A 9911-nucleotide genomic window follows, 5' to 3' on the forward strand; every position below is an offset into this window, starting at 1 on the left:
ATATTCTTATGATAGTGCTTGCTAAGATTTTGTGTAATATTGGAAGAAGTAGCAACATCACTTATGTTGTTAGCAAGGAGTGTAATTAAATATTAATCATTGTTGCATATACAAACACTTCATTTAATGAATAATATGGATTAATCTTACATTTTACGTGCACAATCATCCAATATAACATGTCAACAATGACACGATTGTAAAAATGTAATTGCAAAATAAAAGTCTTAAGAGGTATCGATAATGTAGTTGTCTTTGTTTGATAAAGTAACCACGATGTGTTATTGATGTCATTTTCGAGTCTGTTTATTATCTGGAATATTGCATATTAAAAGGATTGACCAATATTTTGAAAATAGATTGTTACAACCAATAATGATGCACTTGATACAATATCTCATTTTTTAACAAAAATAATCATCTAATTCGACTAGATTGAGAAACCAAACGATGGTAACGAGTGCCAAAAACGTATTTGCATTAAGAAATGAATTAAACCAAGCATATTGTTATATGCATGTCAATTCAAGTAAATAATTCAAAACCGATTTCAATATTCAAAATATGAAACTTTTATTATAAATGGAAATTTAATTCAGAATTTTTTCGATTTAATAATAATGCAAGTATGTCTTAAATTGCTCTGCCTAATGAGTTTTTAAAATATCATATTGCACAGAAAGAGCAGCTTTTGAATAACTGCTTTCGTTAAAATGAAATTACGACGTCGGCTGAGAGAGCATGGTATATATTGTCCGTTATATTTATTAACAACACCTTGTACATGTACACATTATCTTTTTGAAAATAAAATCAGAAACTTTATTCATTACCGCTTTCAAAACTTCATTCTTTATTCAATTTATGTTTGGAAACCACAGACTTTTTAAACCAGTTCGCATTGAAAAATATGAAAAAGAGAGAAGATTTTTTCTTAATCTGCCCTTTGCCAACAAAGGTCTCGATGGCGTCAACTAAGGCAATATCCTTCATCGTAAATTAGTTCAGTCGAAAATACCTCCTTATTTTAAAGATCAGTCTGTACCAATCATTTCTTATACCTATACCAAACCAATTGCACCTAAAATGTTCAATTAGAAACACGTTTTTCAGGATTTCAATATTGACGACTTCAATTCTAAACCTCCTGGTTGCACTTGTACAAGTTTCCAATTTACATATAATCGGGCTTACCACGTTATTACCGGTGACCTCAACATTGTCAATAACACTTCCCAAAGGTCCGAAATATCGTGAGCCTAAATCCATCAATTTGAAATGCATCTTCAAAATATTGATGAATTCAGTCGAGGATTATGACAGGCAATGGGCTAAGCGCGAGAAGGAAGACGTAGATACCCTTTCCGAAAGGATTAAGACAGTGAGGTCGTTGATACAAATCAGAATTAAGAAACTGAATGGGTCTATCAATCCCCATGCTACGTCAAAAGACCCAAAATGTTGCAAAACACTTGTACTACCTCCATGACAAATATGTTGTTGTCCCCGCAGAATAAGCCCCAAACAATATCGTTTTTGTGTGTAAAACTCATTACATTAACATGATTAACTGCTTGATAAATGAATTAGGTATTGACAATTCACTTGGAAACTCAACATATACCCTCACGACACTTACCAAAGAGGAAATCCTGGATAATCATACGTCTTTTCTATATTCCTTTGGAATTTCAACCAAAGATGAAGAACTGGATCTTCCATCACTGTATTGGATACCGAAACTACATAAGAGTCCTTACAAACAACGGTATAATGCTGGGTCTTTCAAGTGCTCAACGAAACCTCTTTCTAAATTATTAACATCTATTTTATCAGCAATCAAAGCCGGGCTTCAGAGTTATTTTGAAACTGCCTATTCTAGAAGTGGCGTGAATTAAATCTGGATATTAAAAAGTTCCAAAGATCTTTTACAGTACATACAATTTAACTATCTTTCATTTTGCCATAGTATTAAAACTTATGACTTTTTTACACTTTACACAAGTATTCCACATTCCAAATTAAAAGACAAATTGAAAGAGTTGGTATTGCTTTGTTTCATTAAAAATAATGGCCAACGTAGATACAAGTATCTTGTTTTAGGGAGGGATAAATCTAACGTTGTAAAGGATTCAAACAAAAAATTCTCTAAAACTGACATTATCAAGATGATTGATTTCTTGATTGACAACATATGTGTTACGTTTGGAGGACGTGTTTTTCAACAGACTGTCAGCATTCCAATGGGAACCAATTGTGCCCTTCTTCTTGCCGAGTTGTTTCCTTATAATTATGAGGCTGACTTCATACAGGAACTTCTTATGAAGAAAGATCAGAAGTTAGCAATATCCTTTAACTTTACTTTCCGCTATATAGATGGTGTTCTCTCACCAAATAATTCAAAATTTGGTGACTATGTTGAACGCATCTATCCCATCGAACTAGAGATAATGGATACAACAAAGTACAGTTAATTCGGCCTTATATCTTGACTTACATCTAGAAATTGACAATGAGGGTAAGTTGAAAACAACACTTTACGACAAAAGAGATGATTTCAGCTTGGCAATTGTGAACTTTCCATATCTAAGTAGCAACATTACAGCATCACCTGTATACGGGATATATATCTCCCAATTGATAAGATATTCCCGTGCTTGTATTTCCTATCATGATTTTCTTGATAGAGGGTTGCTGCTCACAAGGAAGCTATTAAACCAAGAGTTCTAAATGGTGAAGTTGAAATCATCCCTTCGTAAATTTTATGAATGCCGTCACGAGTTGGTTGATCGTTATGGAATAACTGTTTCACAGATGATATCGGATATGTTCCTAACGTCGTTACTACAATCCCCTTCCCTTTCATGAATGTGACCTAACGAATTAAACTATTTACTGGGTTTGTAATAACTTGAGCAACACGACGGGTGCCACATGTGGAGCAGCATCTGCTTTGCCTTCCGGAGCACCTGAGATCACCCCCTGTTTTTGGTGGGGTTCGTGTTGCTTAGTCTTTAGTTTTCTGTACATGTGTTGTGTCATGTGTTCTATTATTTGTCTGTTTGTCTTTTTCATTTTGACCATGGCGTTGTCCGTTTATTTTCGATTTATGAGTTTGACTGTCCCTCTGGTATCTTCCACCCCTCTTTTAAATATATAAAATAAAACTATCGTCGCAATGATATGTGAGTGTCTGGAGTGGGGACAAAAAGTGAGGTATTCATTTGTATGATCTGTAATGCGATTGAACATTTGTCTTCATTCAGTGAGAAACATGCTTATTCTGTAAAATTCTTGAGTTCAGATCCTGCATATGAAAATTTCATTATTTTGACATGATAGATCAGTTTGTCTATATTGACGACACATGAATGACGAACACTACCCCGTATCCAACCCACCCACTGTAATCTGTCACTGCACAGTAGAAATGATACCATTTATCAATTTTATTACTATATGATTTAAACTAAACACAGCATCTTAATTTCTTTGTAATAATTTGAATATCTTTGATAATAAACAGTAGATAAGATGACATTAGGCATATTTGATCATATTTGGTATGTGATATGAAGTAATAGTATTGAGAAGCTGAACATTCAATTTTATAACAGAGACAGTACCATTATAGTTAACGAATTAAATTCGACACTTGATATCTAAACTGTCCAACAAAATATAAAATATTGCCTATCAATCATTTGTTTTAGATAATATTGAAATATATTTAACATTTATTGTAAGTAAAAACAAATTAGCTATACCCCACCCCCACCCCAAGGAAATTCAAGGAAATGTCATCCGTCCTCGAGCAGTAGTCTTCCAGCCCTTAATACCAATACATTTTTGTTTTAAATTGTAATAAATTATTGGTCCTTCAAATATGAAATTAAAGACGTAGGAATTATGCTTGCAAAAAAGACGTTTTGATACTGCAATCTCCTTCAATTGTTTACTTATAATATGACTAAAGCGTTTTAATTTCGACTATAACACACCTCATTTTTGTATATATCAAACTAAATTAGCCAACCACAGATGTACTAAATGATATGATTTATAAATAGATGTTTACGCATGAGCAAAATAATCCGCTAAAAAAAAACAAAAAAAAAACTAGCGTATTACAAATTGCAAAAAAATTAATGAGTTCGTAAGTAATATAAATGAAAAAGTACAGTATTTTAACGAAATTTAGTATCTTATTTGATGAAGATAATTTCAAAGTTGTTTAAAAACTTGTGTCTACAAATGCAAAATTGTAAATGCAAAATCAGGGTTAGACATCTGAGTTAATAAGACAACTCATCTGCATTAACACGACACATATAATCCGAATCATTAGTAAAAAAAAAACTATTACCTAAATTTAGATTCAAATGCCATTATTTACAGTTCACATTTAACAAACTTTTAAGAATCATATAAATTTTACACTCATTAATAAAGTCAATCTTTCATTTGCTGGATCGTGGAATTCATTTTACAGATAAATTCTGAAAATGTTTATAAAAGTGCTGTTAGAAGATGATTTAACGGTTTCCGTAAAGTCTCAATTGCGGCTGCCCAAAACAGATCCTCGCCGACACCAGTTTGATACCGTAGACTTGGACCACTATCTAATAGGGCTCTTAGCTGATTAGTCATATGCTTAGAGTCTATAGTCTTCAGCATTATTAAAAGGAAAACGTCTCTTCCATAACGTCTGCGTCTTTCCTGGACAACATCAACTTCCCATTGACACCATTGACTTTTCGCAAACTCATTAGATAATATTACAACAACTTTCCATGATTTCTCTAAATATTTATTTATGTTTGCAGTAATTGATTCTCCTACTTCAAAATTTCTATGGTGAATACATAGCTTGATACCTTCGTTTTGTTCTATTTTTGGCAAAAACGTTTGATGCACCCATTTGCGGTCTGCGTCACAATAAACGACAAAAGCGTGATATTCGAAATCATCTGCTTCTGGTAATTCGAAATATCCTTCACGTCTTTTGTGTTTAATTCTCTGTAGGTATATACAATTCTTAATATTTGTATGACATTTCATACCTAGAGTTATCATTGTTATTAACAAAAATCCTGTACATGATAATACAATTGCAAAAGTATGTAATTGATTCCAAGGCGGACACTCCTTTTTAGATTCAGCATATTTCTGAAGCCTTTCATTGTCAAGTTCGTTAGGTTGCCGACAGGTATAAAACAACGGATACTTGATTAGCTTGACTGTTGTAGTTTTTATCCATTCGGTGAACCAGAGTTGGTCACAAGTACAAGCATACGGGTTTCGACTAAGATCTAATTCTTCTAATGAATTAAATACTTTTAGCGGAAAAGATGTTTCATCGATTATTCTTTTAAAGTTGTTTGCCATGTGAAGCTTTTTAAGCGAAGTCATATTACGAAACACGGCATTTCAATCATTCCAACTAGAAAATTTGTTTGCATCCAACCTTAATATTTCCAAAGATTTTAAGTATGGAAAGACATTTTTGGGTAGAAAATTAAGTCTCCCAGAGGAAAGACTTAAAACTTTAAGTTTAATCAAGGATGAAAACATTTGCTGCATCCTAATTTCTGTTTTTTGGAAGGTAACTATTTTCAAGATAGAGGAATGTTAGATTTGTAGAAAAAGAAAATATAGTGTTAGGGTTAAAGTTGTCCTGATCAAAATGAAAATTAGTCTCTTGCAAATTAAGACTGGACAACGATGAACTGTTGAATGCAAAGTCGTCTATCTTTTTCAAATTATTGCCAAGTTTAGAAAGCTGAACTGAATACAGAAATGGATTGTTTACAAATATGTTATTATTGATGCGGCCGATTGGATTTCCGTTTAAGACTAGTTTTTTTAATTTTGGTAAACATACAAAAGAAGTATTTAGAATGGATCCAATATTATTATAACTCAGATCAAGATATTTCAAGTATTCAACGACGCTTGTATCTTCTTTTCCATGATCACACCAGTCAGGGATTGTTTGAAACATATTGTTATCTAGATGTAGCCTCCTTATAGTACTTGGTATTCCAAAGATATTTATGTTTTCTATCCGATTATTGGATAGAGACAATTCGAACAATTTTGTGAGTGGTGAAAACAAAAAAACATTTAATGTCAGCAAATGTATTACCCGTCATCCGCACCTTCATCACCTTATTACTTGAAAAATTTGAAAACATATCAATGGGCAAATCACACCAACTGTTTTGTTCAAATATTAATCGTTTTAGCTTTTGTTTGGTGGAAAAGCTGAGTACCTTTTTCAAAACATCCACATTCAATCTTGTTTCGTCTGAAATATACAGCTGAGCAAGGAATTTCAATTTGGCTAGCGACATTGGGTGAATATACGATATTAAATTGTCATTTAAATATAACTTTTTGAGAATGATCTTTGTCAAATTATCAAAGCTATGTTCATCGATGTACGTCAGATTTGTGCCGTTCATTCTAACGTCGTGTATATTTTCAGGAAATAATGGAATGTATCGCAAGTCACGTCCAGTGCAAACGACTTCATGATTATTTGAATGTTTCGGCGGACATTTGCAATTGTTTGGACATTTTATACTCTTTGCAAATGTAATAGTAATTAGAACATATAGAAGAACAAGTATATAACTGCAATTGGTATACACGTGCATTGTTGGAGTTATATTCCTGCAACAACAAAAACAAAGTAATTATTACATTTTACTAATGTCTCAGTGCAAGATTATCTAACATCACCCCTTGTTTTTTGGTAGGTTCGTGTTATTCAGTCTGTTGATTTTAATATGCATCATGTGTACTGTTTTTTTTTGTTTTTTTTTTTAGTTTTGTTTTATTGTTTGTTACGTTTTTTGCCCTGGTTATGTCATTTTTTTAAGACTTATAAGTTTGAATGTTCAATTTACATTTTCACCTCTCTTTACATTTATTCGTATACTGTCACCAAGAATTATATGTTTTATACAAAGGATTTCAAATTAAAAACTGAATCATATAAACTGTTACAATTTACATGTTAAGATTTTAAAGGAGTAGGTCTAATTTGACCTTGAATTTCAGATTCATCTGATGAAAAATTGTGGACACTATTAAAAACATTAAGTGTCTACTTCACTCGAATCAATTTAAACTGATTTTGTCACCAAAGACGCTCAGATTCAAACTAAAATATGAACAAATAATGTCAAATATGGCATTACATGTGCCTTTTTATTTATCTATTTTTGTCAAACACGAAAGTGGCCGCATCCATGTGGACTCTCAACCTGAGTTATGTTATGTATCATTATCAAAAACAACTTATATTTAAATATTAAGAATAAACACAAATGAGGGCACTTCCCTTTAAGACGGAAACTGTCTAAAATTGAACTCAAATGCTAATATTGTAAAGATTTCAGTAATGTTGCATGACTTATTGATGCTAGTACCCAATACAAGTGCATTGTATTGTAGAAACAGCCCATATTTATGTAACAGAAGTATTCTACTTTCCAACGAATAGCTAAAAGTTTTACAAATTTTGAGACTCATCAGTGACGATCAGATCAAAATAGTTTTTAAACCAAACAAGTACAAAGTTGAAGAGCATCGAGGACCCAAAATTTCAAACGAGTTGTGCCAAATACAGCGAAGGTAATCTATGCCTGGGATAAGAAATCAGGACATTTATAAATGACCACATGCTTGATATTCAAAAAGTGATCTTAATGGACCTTCTCCATTAAAAAAGCATTAATATAACGAAAAGGATCGATCAACACTAAAACTTTTCAAGAGTTTTATCAGTTTACTTTGTTCTTTTAATTTTCTTTTGGCAGCGATACTCTTTTAATGAAAAATGTAAATATGACAGATATTGAAGAGAACGAAGCTGTTAATTTTCTCTTTGATAATGTTTATGTAGTTTTCAGCAATAAAGTTTGTTAACAGATTGTAGGCATGTTTATGGCCACAAATTGCGCCCTTTAAAAAAATCATCATAGCCCTGTAATAGCAGACTTGTTCTATATGTACTGTTGTGGATTACAGCTTATGACCAAACTCAGTAAAATACTCGTTTACATTGCATTTATTTTGTAAATTCAGTAACACTTAACTTCTTACCGTTATTTTGATGATACTTTTCTGTTATATAACCAACAGTTTTATAGAAATACTATTGCAAATAACCGAAAGAAAAATATTGTAAATCAATAAAATAGAAACAATAATAACTGTCTTTTTCTAGATTTAAACATTTCAGTTTTACACCGGAAATTGTTCACTTAAATTACTACAAAATACAAGTAGACGATTGCTAAATATAAGGTACCCTGATATTGTTAACATGGTTTATGTAAATAGATACATATGCTCATTGATTTTTCTATAATCTTGACTTAGTGTCTCCTTTGTTATTTATCAAACTTTGGATAATACCGCATTGAAAGGATTTTAATTAGGTCTTCTTTCATTTTCTCTCTAATTTCTCCATTCGCACATTTATGTTTTTTACCATTTCAGCAATAAAATTTAGATTTATAAGAAATAAATACATTTTTCTATACGCTATTAATGAAATAATTGATGCAATCCATATATGAATTTAAAGCCGTCACTTACAGCGAGTAAAATGGAACAGCTGCATCAACGACATACTTATCTTCTCTTTTTTTTTTAAATCATCGTATACGTGGTATAGGAATCAAAATAATGCATGCTCGCAATTTTTTTTTAACATTTCAGGAATAAATCATCACTGATATATTTGGCAAATCGTTTTGAATGGCGTGTCCTGAATGCTGTTCAACTCTGTTCTGTCTTTAGACATTTTGTGTTTTATGAAGTGAGCATCACTAATGAGTATTTTGCTCAAACGAATTGTCATTTGTTCGTGCACAGGTATTACCTTTCAAAATCCAAATTAACGCAAATGTATGTTGTTTCTTAAACAAACTGTTTCAGTTAGGTAATTTGATGTTTCAGCAATTTAGTTTTAAATAAGATACAGAAACAGATAGGTAAATATAACTTATAAACCTTGGGAAATCAACAGCTATAGATCACCGTTCGGCCTTCAACAATGAGCAAAGATCATACCGCATAGTCAGCTATAAAAGGCCACAAAATGACAATGTAAAATAATTCAAACGAGAAAACTAACGGCCTTACTTATCTTTAAAAATGAACGAAAAACAAATATGTAACACATAAACAAACGACAACCAATGAATAACAGGCTCCTGACTTGGGACAGACACATACATAAATAATGTAACAGTTTAAATTTGTTAGCGGGATCCCAATCATCCCCCTAATCTGGGACAGTGGTATAACAGTACAACATAAGAACGAACTATAAAGCATCCGACAAATAAAAATACATTGACACATGTTTCTAACTCTAAATGCATGCATAAGTACATTGCAGTATAAACTATAAAAGGTGCTTTAAACCTTCATGTATATCAAAAACACACCTTGAATTTAACATCTTTACATAACATTGACAATAGAAATATTATAGATGAACTTACAAATGAATTGAAATCAATTATCAAATTAATTGTCGATGGACTTAATTAAATATTTACCGTACTAAGTAGCTTAGGTCCTGCAATAGATAAATCACTATTAAACGCTTGAATAGGTCTAGCCACATTTAAACTAAGAAGAAATATACAAAAAGCCCAGTACTCATATGCTATTTGACATCTGGCATCCATATTTGGGACACATTCATTGGTCATATAACAAGTATAACACTTACTTTTTTAAAAATAAATTGACTTTGTGATACGTTCTAACATTTTAAAATCAATCGATTTATAACTTTAACAATTTTGTAAATCTTCACACGGTATAACATTGTATATACTAAATATAGAACTTAGATTCTTCCTTGTGTGGACGAATTGTAG

The 9911-nt window shown here is 31.8% G+C and overlaps 1 pseudogene; it reads right to left on the reverse strand.

Annotated features, from left to right (window-relative positions):
• Positions 1-3480: 3480 nt before the first annotated feature.
• Positions 3481-9699, reverse strand: LOC143054608 (toll-like receptor 2; annotated as a pseudogene).
• Between the last annotated feature and the right edge of the window lie 212 nt (positions 9700-9911).

Source organism: Mytilus galloprovincialis, chromosome 12 (assembly GCF_965363235.1).
Source record: "Mytilus galloprovincialis chromosome 12, xbMytGall1.hap1.1, whole genome shotgun sequence".
Taxonomy (NCBI): Eukaryota; Metazoa; Mollusca; class Bivalvia; order Mytilida; family Mytilidae; genus Mytilus; species Mytilus galloprovincialis.